Source organism: Salvelinus fontinalis, chromosome 19 (assembly GCF_029448725.1).
Source record: "Salvelinus fontinalis isolate EN_2023a chromosome 19, ASM2944872v1, whole genome shotgun sequence".
NCBI lineage: Eukaryota > Metazoa > Chordata > Actinopteri > Salmoniformes > Salmonidae > Salvelinus > Salvelinus fontinalis.
The window spans coordinates 30,844,423-30,863,334 of NC_074683.1; positions in this window are offsets into that span (position 1 = coordinate 30,844,423).

Sequence of the window (18,912 nt, forward strand, 5' to 3'; positions counted from 1 at the left end):
ATTATGCGTAGGGCAGAAGAGGGTTAGCCTTGTTTATAAGAATTTGTAATAAATTATTTAATCTGAAACATGGTTCATTGGTAATTTCTTCATTAAAACTGACTACAATACCATATATTAAAAAATAAGTCACCAATTGTGTAGATATTTATAATAAATCATAACAATCTCATGACACAGACAGCTTTTGTTAACATTAGGAACCACAAATGTTTGCAATACTGTTAATATAGGCACAGGATAAAGGTGGAAAGTAGAATCTGCACAATTGTAGTACAGAGCAGCAGAAGCTTATAGTTAGTACATTTAATAACACATTGTTCAGTACATTTAACAACACGTTGTTCAGTACATTTAATAACACATTGTTCAGTACATTTAATAACACATTGTTCAGTACATTTAATAACACATTGTTCAGTACATTTAATAACACATTGTTCAGTACATTTAATAACACCTTGTTCAGTACATTTAATAACACATTGTTCAGTACATTTAATAACACCTTGTTCAGTACATTTAATAACACATTGTTCAGTACATTTAATAACACCTTGTTCAGTACATTTAATAACACATTGTTCAGTACATTTAATAACACATTGTTCAGTACATTTAATAACACCTTGTTCAGTACATTTAATAACACATTGTTCAGTACATTTAATAACAGATATTGTTCAGTACATTTAACAACAGATATTGTTCAGTACGTTATTTTAATCTGAAACATTCTGATTCCTATGTTAGGTGCCCGGTAGTTGTTTTTTTCATGGGGCCTTTGAACTTTGCATGTCACCTGTCAGATGTGACTGGATCACAACCAGTCATATTTAGTATCCATAAAAGCAACATTCGCAATGTGAATTCAGGGAACTTCATTCATTTGGAGATTTGCTCAGTACTTGAAGGGTGATCAGAAAATCTCATATTTGGATGTCTTTGAAAGTGGTAGCACATTACTGCAATCTAGTGGAAGAAACATTTTAAAGCAGGTTATTCTGCAAATACACTCCAATTCAGCCATATTGAGACTTGACGCAGGATTAATAACGGTAACTTAAACCATGTCAGATATAAGAATATTGGATACTTTATTGTACGTACAGTACCAACACATATAAACTCAGCAAAAAAAAAAAAACGTCCCCTCACTGTCAACTGCGTTTATTTTCAGCAAACTTAACATGTGTAAATATTTGTATGAACATAACAAGAATCAACAACTGAGACATAAACTGAACAAGTTCCACAGACATGTGACTAACAGAAATGGAATAATGTGTCCCTGAACAAAGGGGGGGTCAGTATCTGGTGTGGTCACCAGCTGCATTAAGTACAGCAGTGCATCTCCTCCTCATGGACTGCACCAGATTTGCTAGTTCTTGCTGTGAGATGTTTCCCCACTCTTTCACCAAGGCACCTGCAAGTTCCCGGGCATTTCTGGGGGGATTGGCCTAGCCCTGACCCTCCGATCCAACAGGTCCCAGACGTGCTCAATGGGATTGAGATCCGGGCTCTTCGCTGGCCATAGCAGAACACTGACATTCCTGTCTTGCAAGAAATCACGCACAGAACAAGCAGTATGGCTGGTGGCATTGTGATGCTGGAGGGTCATGTCAGGAAAAGCTTGCAGGAAGGGTACCACATGAGGGAGGAGGATGTCTTTCCTGTAACGCACAGCGTAGAGATTGACTGCAATGACAACAAGCTCCGTCCGATGATGCTGTGACACACCACCCCAGACCATGTCGGACCCTCCAACTCCAAGTTGATCCCGCTCCAGAGTACAGGCCTCGGTGTAATGCTCATTCCTTCGACAATAAACGCGAATCCGATCATCACCCCTGGTGAGACCTAACCGCGACTCGTCAGTGAAGAGCACTTTTTTTGCCAGTCCTGTCTGGTCCAGCGACGGTGGGTTTCTGCCCATAGGCGATGTTGTTGCCGATGATGTCTGGTGAGGACCTGCCTTACAACAGGCCTACAAGCCCTCAGTACAGCCTCTCTCAGCCTATTGTGGACAGTCTGAGCACTGATGGAGGGATTGTGTGTTTCTGGTGTAACTTGGGCAGTTGTTGTTGCCATCCTTTACCTGTCCCGCAGGTGTGATGTTCGGATGTACCGATCCTGTGCAGGTGTTGTTACACGTGGTCTGCCACTGTGAGGATGATAAGTTGTCCGTCCTGTCTCCCTGTAGTTCTGTCTTAGGCGTCTCACAGTACGGACATTGCAATTTATTGCCCTGGCCACATCTGCACATCTGCAGTCCTCATGCCTAAGGCACGTTCACGCAGATGAGCAGGGACCCTGGGCATCTTTCTTTTGGTGTTTTTCAGAGTCAGTAGAAAGGCCTCTTTAGTGTCCAGTTTTCATAACTGTGACTTAATTGCCTAACATCTGTAAGCTGTTAGTGTCTTAACGACTGTTCCACAGGTGCATGTTCATGATATGTTTATGGTTCATTGAACAAGCATGGGAAACAGTGTTTAAACCCTTTACAATGAAGATCTGTGAAGTTATTTGGATTTTTACGAATTATCTTTGAAAGACAGAGTCTTGAAAAGGGGAGTTTCTTTTTTTCTGAGTTTATATATGTATATATAAGCGTAATATATAAGCATAATCATAAAGCTTGTCACATTTTTTACACTTCATCCTGAGTGCTTTATCTTAAAATGTTTAAACAGGCCTAAAAACAGGAACTGCTAGCTGAAGTGGATGATGACTGCATTTGTTTGTTTATGTGTAACTCAGTGTTGTTTTTGTCGCACTGATTTGCTTATCTTGGCCAGGTCACAGTTGTAAATGAGAACTTGTTCTCAACTGCCCTACCTGGTTAAATAAAGGTGAAATAAATACAATTTTAATAAAAAATTTGGACAGTAGTGAATAGATATGTCAAGACACAGTAATATCACGAAATTTCATTTTGTCTTAGCTTGTAACTTATTTTACACATTTTATTTTGATATTGTGGAAATTATGATTAATTTACAATTTTGTAAGAGATGATACATTTTTGGTTAAGGCAAATTAAGTCTGACATTTTAAAGTGGAAATTACAAACTTAAGAAGCCCTCGAATACATTACAATTGTCACGTTCCTGACCTGTTTTCTGTTGTTTTGTATGTGTGTGATGGTCAGGGCGTGAGTTTTGGGTGGGCAGTCTATGTTTTCTGTTTCTATGTTGGTTTTGGGTTGCCTGGTATGGGTCTTAATTAGAGGCAGGTGTTTTGCGTTTTCCTCTAATTGAGAGGCATATTAAGGTAGGGTGTTCTCACTGTTTGTTTGTGGGTGATTGTCTTCCGTGTCAGTGTATGTGCGCACCATACGGGACTGTTTCATTGTCGTTAGGTATTTGTAGTCTGTTCCTGTTCGTGCGTTCTTCACGTTGTATGTAAGTTCGTGTCCAGGTCTGTTTACTTCATTTTGTTGTTTTGTAAAGTAACAAGTGTTCTTCGTGTGTTTAGTTTCGTCTTGTTTATTAAAATTCATTATGTATTCACAACCCGCTGCATTTTGGTCTTTCGATCCTTCTCTCCTCTCCTCGTTTGAGGAGGAGGATTACGACACCCGTTACAGAATCACCCACCAAACCCAGATCAAGCAGCGGGTTAACGGACAGCAACGACAGCAGCAGTGGGAAAAGGAGGATTGGACATGGGAAGAGATCCTGGACGGTAAAGGACCCTGGGCAGAGCCAGTGGAGTGTCGCCGCCCCAAAGCGGAGCTGGAGGCAGCGAAAGCGGAGAGGCGACGTTATGAGGAGGCAGCACGGAAGCAAGGCTGGAAGCCCGCAAGTACTACCCAAAAATTTATTGGGGGGGGGGCTAAGAGGTAGTGGGCCGAGGGCAGGTAGGAGACCTGCGCCCAATTCCCAGGCTAACCGTGGAGAGCGGGAGTACGGGCAGACACCATGTTACGCAGTAGAGCGCACGGTGTCTCCTGTACGGGTGCATAGCCCAGTGCGGGTTATTCCACCTCCCCGCACTGGTAGGGCTAGATTGGGCATTGAGCCAAATGTCATGAGGCCGGCCCTACATATCTGGCCACCAGTACGTCTCCTTGGGCCGGCTTACATGGCACCAGCCTTACGCATGGTGTCCCCGGTTCGCCAACACGGCCCAGTGCGGGTTATTCCACCTCCCCGCACTGGACGGGCTACGGGGAGCATGCAACCAGGTAAGGTTGGGCAGGCTCAGTGCTCAAGGGAGCCAGTACGCCTACACGGTCCGGTATTTCCGGCGCTACCTCCTCGCCCCAGCCCAGTACCACCAGTGCCTACACCATGCACCAGGCTTCCAGTGCGTTTTAAGAGCCCTGTTCCTCCTCCACGCACTCTCCCTATGGTGCGTGTCTCCAGCCCAGTGCCTCCAGTTCCGGCACCACGCACTAAGCCATCTGTGCGTCTCCAGAGCCCTGTACGCACTGTTCCTTCTCCCCGCACTCGCCCGGAGGTGCGTGCCCTCAGCCCGGTACCTCCAGTTCCGGTACCACGCACCAGGCCTATAGTGCGCTTCGAGAAGTCAGTGTGCCCTGTCCCTGCTCCCCGCACTAGCCTTGAAGTGCGTGCCGTCATCCTGGTACCTCCAGTTCCGGCACCACGCACCAGGCCTGCTGTGCGCCTCAGTAGGGCAGAGTCGGCCGTCTGCCCAACGCCTTCTGCACTGCCTGTCTGCCCAGCTCCGTCTGAGCCATCTGTCTGCCCAGCGCCGTCTGAGCCATCTGTCTGCCCAGCGCCGTCTGAGCCATCTGTCTGCCCAGCGCCGTCTGAGCCATCTGTTTGCCCAGCGCCGTCTGAGCCATCTGTTTGCCCAGCGCCGTCTGAGCCATCTGTTTGCCCAGCGCCGTCTGAGCCATCTGTTTGCCCAGCGCCGTCTGAGCCATCTGTCTGCCCAGCGCCGTCTGAGCCATCTGTCTGCCCAGCGCCGTCTGAGCCATCTGTCTGCCCAGCGCCGTCTGAGCCATCTGTCTGCCCAGCGCCGTCTGAGCCATCTGTCTGCCCAGCGCCGTCCGAGCCATCCGTCTGCACAGCGCCTTCAGAGCCGTCCGTCTGCCACGAGCCATTAGAGCCGTCCGTCAGTCAGGAGCTGCCAGAGCCGCCAGCCAGTCAGGAGCTGCCAGAGCCGCCAGCCAGTCAGGAGCTGCCAGAGCCGCCAGCCAGTCAGGAGCTGCCAGAGCCGCCAGCCAGTCAGGAGCTGCCAGAGCCGCCAGCCAGTCAGGAGCTGCCAGAGCCGCCAGCCAGTCAGGAGCTGCCAGAGACGCCAGCCAGTCAGGAGCTGTCAGAGCTGCCCTTCAGTCATGAGCTGCCCTCCAGTCATGAGCTGCCCTCCAGTCATGAGCTGCCCTCCAGTCATGAGCTGCCCTTCAGTCATGAGCTGCCCTACAGTCATGAGCTGCCCTACAGTCATGAGCTGCCCTACAGTCATGAGCTGCCCTACAGTCATGAGCTGCCTTACAGTCATGAGCTGCCTTACAGTCATGAGCTGCCCTACAGTCATGAGCTGCCCTACAGTCATGAGCTGCCCTACAGTCATGAGCTGCCCTACAGTCATGAGCTGCCCTACAGTCATGAGCTGCCACTCAGTCCGGAGCTGCAACCCAGTCCGGACCCGCCAGAGTCCCTCAGCCCGGACCCGCCAGAGTCCCTCAGCCCGGACCCGCCAGAGTCCCTCAGCCCGGACCCGCCAGAGTCCCTCAGCCCGGACCCGCCAGAGTCCCTCAGCCCGGACCCGCCAGAGTCCCTCAGCCCGGACCCGCCAGAGTCCCTCAGCCCGGACCCGCCAGAGTCCCTCAGCCCGGACCTGCCGCCCCTTATCCCGGACCTGCCGCCCCTTATCCCGGTGCCGCCCCTTATCCCGGTGCCGCCCCTTATCCCGGTGCTGCCCCTTATCCCGGTGCTGCCCCTTATCCCGGTGCTGCCCCTTCATTTAGGTGGTTTTAGTTGGAGGGTGGTCATTGGGAGGGGGATACAGAAGCGGGAAGTGACTATGGTGGTGTGGGGACAGCGTCCGGAGCCTGAGCCACCACCGTGGTCAGATGCCCACCCAGACCCTCCCCTGGACTTTGTGCTGGTGCGCCCGGCGTTCGCACCTTGAGGGGGGGGGGTTCTGTCACGTTCCTGACCTGTTTTCTGTTGTTTTGTATGTGTGTGATGGTCAGGGCGTGAGTTTTGGGTGGGCAGTCTATGTTTTCTGTTTCTATGTTGGTTTTGGGTTGCCTGGTATGGGTCTTAATTAGAGGCAGGTGTTTTGCGTTTTCCTCTAATTGAGAGCCATATTAAGGTAGGGTGTTCTCACTGTTTGTTTGTGGGTGATTGTCTTCCGTGTCAGTGTATGTGCGCACCATACGGGACTGTTTCATTGTCGTTAGGTATTTGTAGTCTGTTCCTGTTCGTGCGTTCTTCACGTTGTATGTAAGTTCGTGTCCAGGTCTGTTTACTTCATTTTGTTGTTTTGTAAAGTAACAAGTGTTCTTCGTGTGTTTAGTTTCGTCTTGTTTATTAAAATTAATTATGTATTCACAACCCGCTGCATTTTGGTCTTTCGATCCTTCTCTCCTCTCCTCGTTTGAGGAGGAGGATTACGACACCCATTACAACAATACATTTCCTGCAACAACAGGGTGACCAAATTAAGATCCTACACCTGTACTGAACAAAAATATAAATGCCACACGTAAAGTGTTGTTCCCATGTTTCATGAGCTAAAATAAAAGATCCCAGAAATGTTCCATACGCACAAAAAAACGCATTTCTCTAATTTTGTGCACAAATGTGTTTAAATCCCTGTTAGTGAGCATTTTTCCCTTGCCAAAATAATCCATCCACACACCTGTTAGTGTGGCATTTCAAGAAGCTGATTAAACGGCATGATCCTTACACAGGTGCACCTTGTGCTGTGGACAATAAAAGGCCACTCTAAAATGTGCAGTTTTGTCACACAACACAATGCCACAGATGTCTCAAGTTTTGAGGGAGCGTGCAAATGGCATGCTGACTGCAGGAATGTCAACCAGAGCGGTTGCCAGAGAATTGAATGTTAATTTTTCTACCATAAGCCATTTTAGAGAATTTGGCAGTACATCCAACCGGCCTCACAACCGCAAACCACATGTAACCACGTCAGCCCAGGACCTCTACATCTTGCTTTATTCACCTGCGAGTTCATCTGAGGGGGTGCTGAGGCGTATTTCGGTCTGTAATAAAGCCCTTTTATGAGGACAAACTAATTCTGATTGGCTGGGCGTGGCTCCCGAGTGGATGGGCCTATGCCCTCCCAGGTCCACCCATGGCTGCGCCCTTGCCCAGTCATGTGAAATCCATAGATTAGGGTCTAATGAATTTATGCAAATTGACTGATTTCCTTATATGAACTGTAACTCAGTAAAATCTTTGAAATTGTTGCATGTTGCGTTTATATTTTTGTTCATTGTGTATATATGCATTCAGAGAAGTAGGCCAATTGTCGTGTTGTTGTGTTCACAACTGTAAAGTATACCCTGTATACCCATACCAATAAAAAAGGCTTATTTTCAGTAGTGTAAAGTACTTAAGTAAAAAATACTTAAGTACTACTTAAGTAATTTTTGGGGGTATTTGTAATTTACTATTTTGTATTTTTGACTACTTTTACTTCACTGCATTCCTAAAGAAAATAATGCAAGAAGAAGATAAGAAGAAGATCTAGCTAAGTTAGCTAAAAAAGGTAATGGAGAAATCTGACCTTTCTTCAGCAGGTGGCTCTGGCCGGGCAGCTTCATCTTGTAGCAGGTTGAGCCTGTTAGCTAGTCAATAGCCAGCTAGTGCTAGCTAGCCATCTAGTGCAATCCAACTTTGTTCAGTTGTTGATGAGTAGGTTTTTTTTGGCATGCGACCTTCCTAATAAGTTCTGCATTTTCGCTAACGTGAGTATTTTTATCTCCTTTTTTCACACTCACACACTTTCTTTGTGCTGCCAACCTAAGCCGTAAACACACCTCTTAAGCCCTATGAATATTCTGAGGGGACGTGTACTTCCAGGTATGAACAAAAATACAAATCTAATAAATAAAATGGAATTCATTTTATTTTGTTTTCCTTTATTCCATGCCCATTTTTGAGACAATAAATGAGAAAACAAGTAGACTTCGGATTTTTATTTGTCAAAGTTAATAACAAAAAGCAAAAAACAAGCCATTTTCCATTTTTACATTCTCCATTTTGACTCTTAAATAACGAAATGTACACAGACCCTGTTGCTTGGGCTGCCTTCTCCTCAAAACATTTTCCATTTGGATCACTGGAAATATTACCAATGACATTGATCCTAAACAAAAATACTGTCTGTGCCTGCAGTTTAGAAAATGCATTGCCTGGAAGACTATTCAATACACATAGACATGGGGACAAATTGGTCTGAATAACAGAAGTCAAAGAAATAAATAGACCCTAAAGGATCAGCGTTATCTGGCGAAATAAAGATTTTCTTCTTCTTCTTTCAACGCAGTAATCAAAATGATTTACACCCTCAGCTGAAAGATCCATACTCTCATTTTGTTCAGTGGTATAGAGCTGCCAGTCAACCACCACTTTTTTTTCTAAAGAGTGTAAAACTGCTTCTGCCTTTGTTGCTGATTAGAAATGGGAAATTTGTAGTTTTGCGTGCCCATCTCAGAGCTTCGTCATGTCAGAAGTGAGTGTTCATCTTTATTTGCTTCATTCTACACCATGGGTGTCAAACTTATTTTGCCCCGGTGGATGTATTCGGTTTTCAACGAGGTCTTGAGGGCCGCCCTAAAAATTGGTTAAATTTCCTCGTTGTCAAAATTAGCTAAAAAAGAATCCTCTATCCATTGTGATTGGAATATTCTACGCTCCCTGACTGTCTAGCTCTCGTTTCGGTGAGTAGTAGCGACCAGGACATTCAAGAAACTGCAGCCTATGCACGTAGGTCCATTATCATTTCTACACAGTTTATTATTTTAAAGTATATTAAGTTAATTTACCCCCCCAACCCCAAAGCAATATAATAATAGTAATAATTATAATTAAAATGAAATCATCCACGCGGTCACTATGTTTGACACCCCTGGTCTACACTGTCAATGGGAAAAGCTGACTGAAAAAGTGTAATACTGTCAATGGGAGAAGCTGATTGGGAGAAGCTGAAGTAAAATGATTGTTTTCTTTAGAATAAATTAATATTATAAATGAATATTGTGTCAAATGAGTGTCTTAGGTCTCTATTTATGAAGTTTTGTGGCGTCTTGAAGTAGATTGAAGTGGCTTTCAAATCCATTCACCATGTTGAATGGGTCAGAATTGATCCCAAATTGATCAGTGTTTCTAGTTTATTGACCCTCAGGATATCGCACCCAGGGGCTCAAAGCCTGCCTTGATACAGTACACTGATTGATTTACAGCCAGACTGCCCTCATCATGTTACATGAATGTGTCTATACAAGACTAAGTGGGCTTATGTCTGTAACCTCATTTGGTTAAAGTCTTAGCTCTTGGAAACCAACCCTGGGAGAAACAATATGACACTATTTTCTCAAAAACAAAGTAAGTGTAAGCTCAATGCTTTTACCACCTACGAATCAGCTTAACACATTACAGGAGATGAAGAGAGGGAGAAAGAGCAAGCAAGATGGAAAGAGAGAGAGAGACCACAATCTCTCTGCTTGTCCCGCCCCATTTTATTTAGTCAGTGTGAATGAAATCATTGCCTCTCTCTCACTTGACAGTCTTTCAGCGCTAAACATTCCCGGGACCACTGGCCATTCATCAAGTAGTCAGTGCGGCAGACATCCATCATCGTCACCATGTAGCTCCAGCACCCACAGGGGTTGAGAGAGGAATTCAGGGAGGTCCTTCCATGCTTAAATGGACCTCTAAGGATCAGTGCACTCTGGGGAGATTGGGTGGGTGTGGTAATGTGGTATTAACGTAATTACACATACACGCCACCAGGTGGTGTAACACTTCAGTACCTATTGGTATTGTTGTTAGAGTATTGGAATGCACACTAACACACACATTGAGTGCGACTGCCTAACTGTTTCACCATGCTCTGGCTTAGTAATAAAGTCATCCATTTATAAAGAGCTACTCTGTCACTCCTTCTAAGCCATAAAGAGTTCCATAGGTTATTACAAGTGGCGACGAGGTAAAGGTAAAAGGACAACTGGATCCATGAAAAGTTTGCGTTCCAGGGACATAAGGATTTACAAGCTGAAGCTAGGTAAGCGGTAGGCCGGGAGTTAAAAATGGCAGCGAGTAGTGCGGACGAAATTGAGGAAATTGAGAACAAAGTTGGTGAAGCAACAGCTGTGCTGGAAAGCGAACAATATGGTTGCTACTTTGAAAACACAAACTCTCGCATCTTTCACAACAAAAAGTGAGGGAGTCCGGGGGATGACTGGAGGGGCAATGGTGGAAGTGGAAGTATTGTGCGATTCTCTTGGCGTGAGTACAGTTGGTGAGAATGAGTGGAAGATGGTGAAGAAGAGTGCAGCTAAAAGGGATAACGTTGGAAATTAACAGCAGTTTATGGTTGGAGTGCGATTCACAAACAAATATGGATTTTTGGGTGACCCGTTTGCGGTCTCGAAAATGGAGAAGGACAAATTGGGTAAAGTGGAATCGGTCAGAGTGACCAGAAGCGGTATGATGTTGAATTCCTGTGTGTCAAAAATGCAAAAGAAGACAGCTCTGTGGTTCAACAAGATGTTGACGTATGATGTGGAAAGCTATGATTTTCAGAGTAGGGCACCGGGTTAAAGGTGTCATCTCTGGTGTCTCGTTGGACATAGAGGCTGTGTGGTTAAGGGATAACATTCCAGGAGTGGTAGACACACGTTGCTTGAATCGAATGATAGACTTTGCTCCTTCTTTTATTCTATCGGTTTTACTGTTGTTTGGTGAAGTGGTTCTCCCAACTAATGCAAAACTTGGGTATGTGAAATATGCAGAGATATGTACAGAAGCCGCTGCAGTGTTACAATTGTAAAAAGTTTGGACACGTGGTAAGTGTTTGTCGAATAAATAAATATGTAGTAGTTGAAGAGTCAGATGAAGCATGTTGTTGTAATTGTGATGGGAATCACGTTCCCGGAGTGCCCTGTACAGATGGAGTTCGCAGTAACTAGGATCAGGGCCATCCAGCAGGTCTCAATGTGGAGGCAGTGAAAATAGCTGAAGGAGTGAGTTTAGATGAGATTATAGTGGATGTCCCACAGTCTGCAGTGAAGCCATGCAGGAGAAGAATCCCAACACACTAATAGTGAAGAAGGTGGACTTTGTTGCATTTTATAAGAGATCAATTGCGCTAGTCAAACTAATAAAACATCTAAGAAGCTCGACATCATTGTGAAGGCGGCAAATAGCTTTATGAATCTCCAAGACTTTACAGCCGAAATGTTACAGTGAGTACTGAATGAAGAAGTTACCTCTCCCAGGTTCCTGAGCCTATGTAGGGATCTGAATAGTACCGTTTTTGTTTGAAAATCAGGATAGTAGCGGGAATTTGGGGGGGGTTAATTAGTATGAATGTGTTCATCCAAAACATATTTCGTTTTTGAGGTATTTAGTAAATGGCCACAATGAGAGTAGTCTGCCAATAATAAGCTGAAGCTAGCTGCTATCAGAGAAATGGCTGCCACGGTAGGATTGGTATTTCCCTTTGATCATCATACGCAATCGTGGGTGGAATACTGTGAAGTACTTGGTCATTTTTTAGAGACAAACTAAATATAAGATGATGACAAGGTAAAAGCCATTCGGTTGAGTTCAGTGAGAAGCCAAACCTACGGTCTTATGATAAATCTGCTTAGTCCTGGTAACCCTGGAGATCAACACTTTGAGGAACTGGTGGAGCTGCTAAAAGCACATTTCAACCAGAAACCGAGTGAGATTGTGCTACGTTTTAAGTTTAAATCAAGGAACAGAAATGCAGAGGAGAGTGTTGTGGACTATGTAGCTGTGTTGCGTAAACTGGCACAACATTGCAATTATTGGAACAATCTTAAGGAAATGCTGAGAGAGAGGCTAGTTTGCGGCATAAATAATGACCAGATCCAAATGAAGTTATTATCGGAGGCTGAACTTAACAATTTTGATAGAGCATTGGTCTTTGCTCAAGCAATGGAGACTGCCAACAAGGATGTGCTAATGTGACAGGGCAGGGAAGTGTGCACGTGAGGTGAGCACGTGAAACCATTTTACAGATGTACAGGTGATCACAAGGAAAGTGAGTGCACTTTTTCAGGATGAAAAGCGCCACAAGTGTGGTAAGCAAGGACACATGAAACGAGCATGTAGGGCTAAATCCACTCCAGAGAGTTCCAATCCAAAAGGGGGATGAAAGCATAAGCAAGAAAAAGGAGTACAAAAGTATGGGACACATTACATCAGCGGGGAAGCTGAACAATGGGACACATTACATCAGCGGGGAAGCTGAACAATGGGACACGTCACATCAGCGGGGAAGCTGAACAATGGGACAGGTCAAATCAGCGGGGAAGCTGAACAATGGGACACGTCACATCAGCGGGGAAGCTGAACAATGGGACACGTCACATCAGCGGGGAAGCTGAACAATGGGACACGTCACATCAGCGGGGAAGCTGAAAAATGGGACACGTCGCATCAGCGGGGAAGCTGAACAATGAGACACATCACATCAGCAGAGAAGCTGAACAATGGGACACGTCACATCAGCAGAGAAGCTGAACAATGGGACACATCACATCAGCAGAGAAGCTGAACAATGGGACACGTCACATCAGCAGAGAAGCTGAACAATGGAACACGTCACATCAGCGGGGAATCTGAACAAAACAAAGAGGAAGAAGAGGATTTATGTTTACAATGTACAGCATATCAGAGAACATTCCAAAAGCAGATCCTATCCCATTAAAACTGAAAGTCAATGAATCAGATGTGAAGTTTGAAGTGGATACAGGGTGCAGTGTAACCATAACGAACAGAGTAGTGGGACAGTGCAAAAGTTCCGGCCTTAAAGACTAGTTCTCTGCATCTCAAAATGTACACAGGTGAGAGACTTGACACAGGGTGCAGCTAATGTAACTGTGCAGCACAGAGACACAGTGATTCCCCTACCTGTAGTAGTCAATGGTCCAAACCTGCTAGGTCGGGGCTGGATAAAAGAGCTAAAGTTAGACTGGGGTTCAGTAAATCAGATCGATGAGGGTCAACAGTGGAAATTGGAAGAAGTGTTGACAAAGCATGAGAATGTGTTCAAAGAGGAACTTGGAACATTGAAAGGCCGCCCAGCTAAAATTTATGTAGACAAGAGGAACGCACCATGGTTTTAAAAACCAAGACCTGTGCCTTATGCCATGAAGCCGAGATTGACCGTCTCTTGAAAGAGGACAGTATGGAACCAGTCAAAATCTCAGAATGGGCAGCTCCTATAGTGCCTGTTTTGAAACCCGAAAATACTTTGAGCATCTGTGGGGATTACAAACTGACTGTCAAGAGTATCCAAGTTAGAGCTGTACCCTATTCCAAAAATAGACAATCTATTTACAAATCTGGCTGATGGACAGAAGTTCACAGTTGGATATGAGCCATGCATGTCAACAGATCACTCTGGATGAGGAATCTAAGAAGTATTGTACAATAAACACACACAAGGGGTTGTTTATGTTTAAACTTTGACCTTTTGATGTCTCCAGCAGTCAGAGGACCATTGAGGGCGTACTACAAGGGATTCCACATGTTGCCATTTACTTGGATGACATCCTGGTGACGGGGAAGAGTGTGAATCTGAGAACACTGACTGAGGTACTACAGAGATTGGAAAGTGCAGGCTTCCATTTCAAGCGGAGAAAGTGTACCTTCAAGGGGAACGAGGCAGTGTTCCTAGGACACAGAATGGATTCCACGAGTATCCATCCACTCAATGACAAGGAACAAGCAATCCAGAACACACCTGGTCCTACAAATGTGACTGAGTTAAATATTACCCGCGACTGCAAAACTATTAAAATATAATTTTGCCAAACTTGTAAACAGTGTTAGCACCTCTTCACACACTACTGTGTAAAGAGACAAAGTGGCAGTGGGGGAAAGAGCAGGAGGCTTTGTTTGCAAAATAAAAGAAACTGATGAAGTCATCAGATGTGTTGGTTCACTATGATGGAGAGAAGGACCTCATTCTCTTGTGTGATGCGTCACCCTACAGGGTAGGGGCAGTTCTGTCACATCGAATGCAAGACGGAGCTGAGAGACCAATAGGGTTTATGTCGAGAACTCTTAACCTGGCACCGTCTTTCTAACAAGTCAGTTTGTATTTTTTCTTCCCTGGTCAACTGTAAGTGCCGTTATTGTGAAGTGGAAATGTCTAGGAGCTGTAATGGCTCAGCCACGAAGTGGTAGGCCACACAAGCTCACAGAACGGGACCACCGAGTGCTGAAGCGCATAGCGTGTAAAAATCGTCTGTCCTCGGTTACAACACTCACTACCGAGTTCCAAACTGCCTCTGGAAGCATCATCAGCACAATAACTACTAGTCAGGTTTCATAGCCAAGCAGCCACTTACAGTACAAGCCTAAGATCACCATGCACAATGCCAAGCGGCTGGAGTGGTGTAAAGCTCACCGCCATTGGACTCTGGAGCATTGGAATCGCGTTCTCTGGAGTGATGAATCCCGCTTCACCATCTGGCAGGCCGACGTACAAATCTGGGTTTGGTGGATGCCAGGAGAAAGCTACCTGCCCGAATGTATAGTGCCAACTGTAAAGTTTGGTGGAGGAGGAATAATGGTCTGGGGATGTTTTTCATGATTCGAGTCAAGACATGTAACACATGTCAGGAACACAGAAAGGCACCAGCTATTGCTCTGCTCCACCCTTGGGAGTTTCCAGAGGAACCTTGGAGAAGATTGTGCATGGATTAAGCAGGGCCATTCATGGGGAAAATGTTCCTGATAATCATTGATGCACATTCAAAATGGATGGATGTGTATCCGGTTTGTTCTGCTTCATCCACCACCACTATAGATGACCTGCGACAGAGATTTAGTAACCAAGGGATACCTGAGATAGTGGTGAGCGATAATGCGACCTGTTTCGTGAGTACAGAAGCACAAGAATTCTTCAGAAACAACGATATTGTGCATCTGACATATGCTCCATATCATCCATCTTCAAATAGACTGGTGGAACGCGCAGTACAGACATTCAAAGAAATGATGAAGAAAAGTGCAGAAGGGAGCATAGCAGCAAAAGTGTCATGTGTTCTGTTCAGCTACAGAATAACACCTCAATCCACAACAGGACTTTCTCCTGCTGAGATGTTATTAGGTCGTAGACTACGCTCCACACTGGACCTAGTCTATCCATACCTGAAAAGTATAGTTGAATGCAGAAAGAAAGAGAACCATGACAAACGTACCAAGGGCTGAAGTTTTGGAGAGGGGGGACCCTGTCCTGACCAGAAATGTCAGTCATGGGCCAACATTGATTCCTGGATTCATAGACAGTGACTGGACCTGTCTCCTAAAAGGTAATGTTGGGAGATAGTAAAGTGGTTTGCAGACATGTTGATTAGATGTTTGCGAGATGGGATGGAACAACAAGTGAGTTACCAGTTGTGATGGCAGAGGATAGGCTGTTCTCTAGCTATTCAAGTGTTTCTGTGGTGCCCTGTTACGTTCCCCAGTTTCTGTGTTGTTGTGGGTTTGTATGTGTGTATTTCAGGAAATGGCTTCCCAAAGTCCTAAGCAGCTGACTGGTCGGCCCCATTGATGATTGGAGCTCTGACCCCGCACTCTCGTCAGGAGATACATCTGTTTTCAATTACCGACTCCTGCAGCTTTAAAAGCCTGTGTTCCTTTTGTTAGGAGGAGAGAGCTTCTGGGTATGTCTTGTATTGGTTGCTGCTCAGCGAGAGCGTCTTGGTATGTCCTGTGTTTTGTTGTTGGTCTGTATAATTATTAAAGTATTTTGTAGCTGGTCCTGCTGATGTTTGTGTATGCCATAGGACTGTGTTTTTGATTAGTGAAATTGTTCACTTTAAGTTTGTATTCTGTTTCATTTGTTCCCAGGGGGGAAGGCACCTTGGGAGTGCTTAAGCAAAAGGCCTGCGGGCATACATATACCCGTAGTATGTACTATTTCTATGCACACTAGGTAAGACCTGGGCGGACCATCCCCCTGTATTTTGGTTAGTGCGCCAGGTGGTGCTAGTTAGGTAAGTTGTGGGTAAGGTAGGAGAGGGGGCTCTAACTTTTACTTTCTTTGCTTTGGTTCCGTCCAGCCCCTTTTCCCCAAATTACTGTGTGAAGGAAATAAATTCCCTGTAAACGGTACTATATTCTGCCTCTGTCATCCTTGCCCGCACCTGCAATCACATACCGCTATCACTCCACGGGGAGTTGAGTGTAGCAGGGTGTTGCGTTCCCCCCTCCAAGAGGCGTGCGTAACATGTACGTTCCACAGACAGAATGTAATGAAGGAAACAGTCCACCGAGAGGAGAACTCTTTCAGAGTCAGTCTGAGCCCAGCTCAGAAACAGCTGGTGGCTTTTCCACCGCTGAGAATGAACACTACCCCTACTGCTCTCCAAAGAAAAAAATAAAGACACAAAAAAAACTGTTAAATACTTAGTTACCCAAGCATGTGAAAATAAAATATGTCATGTTTATTGTTTACACTGACTTGTTTTGATCAGTAGAGTACACAAGTGTAAAATAATGTTTCAGTTAAAGGAAGGTGATTTCAGAATTAGTTCATTAATGCAATAGAACAGCATAGGGAATGTCTTATGTTGTATATCCTAAAGAAGGGATTATTTGTGATGATGTTATATTGGAATCTCAGCAAGGGAGGTATATGGTGATGTAGTATTAACATCATTACACATACACAACACCAGGTGGTGTAGCACTTGAGTACCCATTTGTATTATTGTTAGAGTATTGGCATGCACACTATACACACGTTGAGTGCTGCTCCAAATGCTGGCCTGTTACACCATGCTCTGGCTTAGTAATTAAGTAATCCGTTTATAAAGAGCATTGCTTGCTGTTTGTGGTTTTAGGCTGGGTTTCTGTATAGCACTTTGTGACATCGGATGATGTAAAAAAGGGTGTTATGTTTTTTTTATTGATTTGATTGAAGAGTTCCATGGGTTATTACAGTGGGTTTGTTTAAAGTTAGGGAGGGTTGAGAAACTGGCTTAAAATGTGATTATTCATACTTATTTCAGGTTAGATCACTTTTTCTGCTACAACATGATCATCCCTGGTGCAGGCATTGGGCGCGTTCCTCTGCCCAGGCGTTGCTGACGTAGGTATTTTACTTATCAACTAACCACATATCGTAGGGTCAGTGTATTAAAAAAAAAAAAGTTAAAAAGTTTTTTTTACTGGCATTTACAGCATTATCTGCTAGGGTTGTTGCAGGTAGGAAATCGTTAATTGACACAAGCTGTCTCCAATAAATCAATGTCTGTTTGTGTGTGAGTGTTTGGGGGGGGGGATCGCCAAAGCCAGGGGAGACGTAGCTGTACGATTCCTCATTGCACAAAGCCTATTATTGGGTAGGGAATACCATTTGTAGATCAGTGATTCTACACCTCATTTTTCTCAAGCTGATCCTCTCCAATGGACTCGGAAGTTGTAGTAAAAATCGGTTAATACACACAGTATAGGTGTCATAATACCCATAAAACCTAGCAGTCAAACAGGGAAATGGTTCCAATTGTTTTCCCACCAGTACTTTTTCCCATAGGGAATTTTAGAAACACTTGTTTCGTGTAGGCTGTGTTTCGTGTAGGCCCTGGTGCAACGTTTTGATAACCATGTAAATTTCTCTTGGGCAAGGTGACTTTTATCAATATATTCGGCTCTATTTTGGCCTTTCTAGGGAGTTTTTCCTAGCCATCGTGCTTCTAAACCTGCATTCTAGCTGTTTGGGGTTTTAGGCTGGGTCTCTGTACAGCACTTCGAGATATCAGCTGATGTACGAAGGGCTATATAAAATAAACTTGATTGATTGATTGATATTTACTCTCAGATCCGAAAATGCTAATAGGCATCAAAGTAGACATCATACAAGACTACAAATCCCTGCATTTTCCTGCACATCATCTCTATCTGACACCTTTGCTAACAGGTATTTTGTAAATTTAAAACTTGCACAAGACAGTTCGCATATACAGTACCAGTCAAAAGTTTGGACACACCTACTCATTCAAGGGTTTTTATTTATTTTTACTATTGTCTACATTGTAGAATAATAGTGAAGCCATCAACACTACGAAACAACACATATAATCATGTAGTAACCAAAAAATTGTTAAACATATATTTTATATTTCAGATAATTAAAAGTAGCCACCCTTTGACTTGATGACAGCTTTGCACACTTTGGACAGTTGGAACCAAAAACCTCAAATTTGGACTCATCAGACCAAGGACAGATTTCCACTAGTCTAATGTCCATTGCTCGTGTTCTTGGCCCAAGCAAGTCTCTTCTTATTGGTGTCCTTTAGTAGTGGTTTCTTTGCAGCAATTCGACCATGAAGGCCTGATTCCCACAGTCTCTTCTAAACAGTTGATGTTGAGATGTGTCTGTTACTTGAACTCTGTGAAGCATTTATTTGGGCTACAATTTCTGAGGCTGGTAACTCTAATGAACGTATCCTTTGCAGCAGAGGTAACTCTGGGTCTTAATTGCTGTGGTGGTCGTCATGAGATTCAGTTTCATCATAGCGCTTGATGTTTTTTGCAACTGCACTTCAAGAAACTTTTAAAGTTTTTGAAATGTTCCGGATTGACTGACCTTCATGTCTTAAAGTAATGATGGACTGTCATTTTCTCTTTGCTTATTTGAACTGGTCTTTTACCAAATAGGGTTATCTTCTGTATATCACTCCTACCTTGTCACATCACA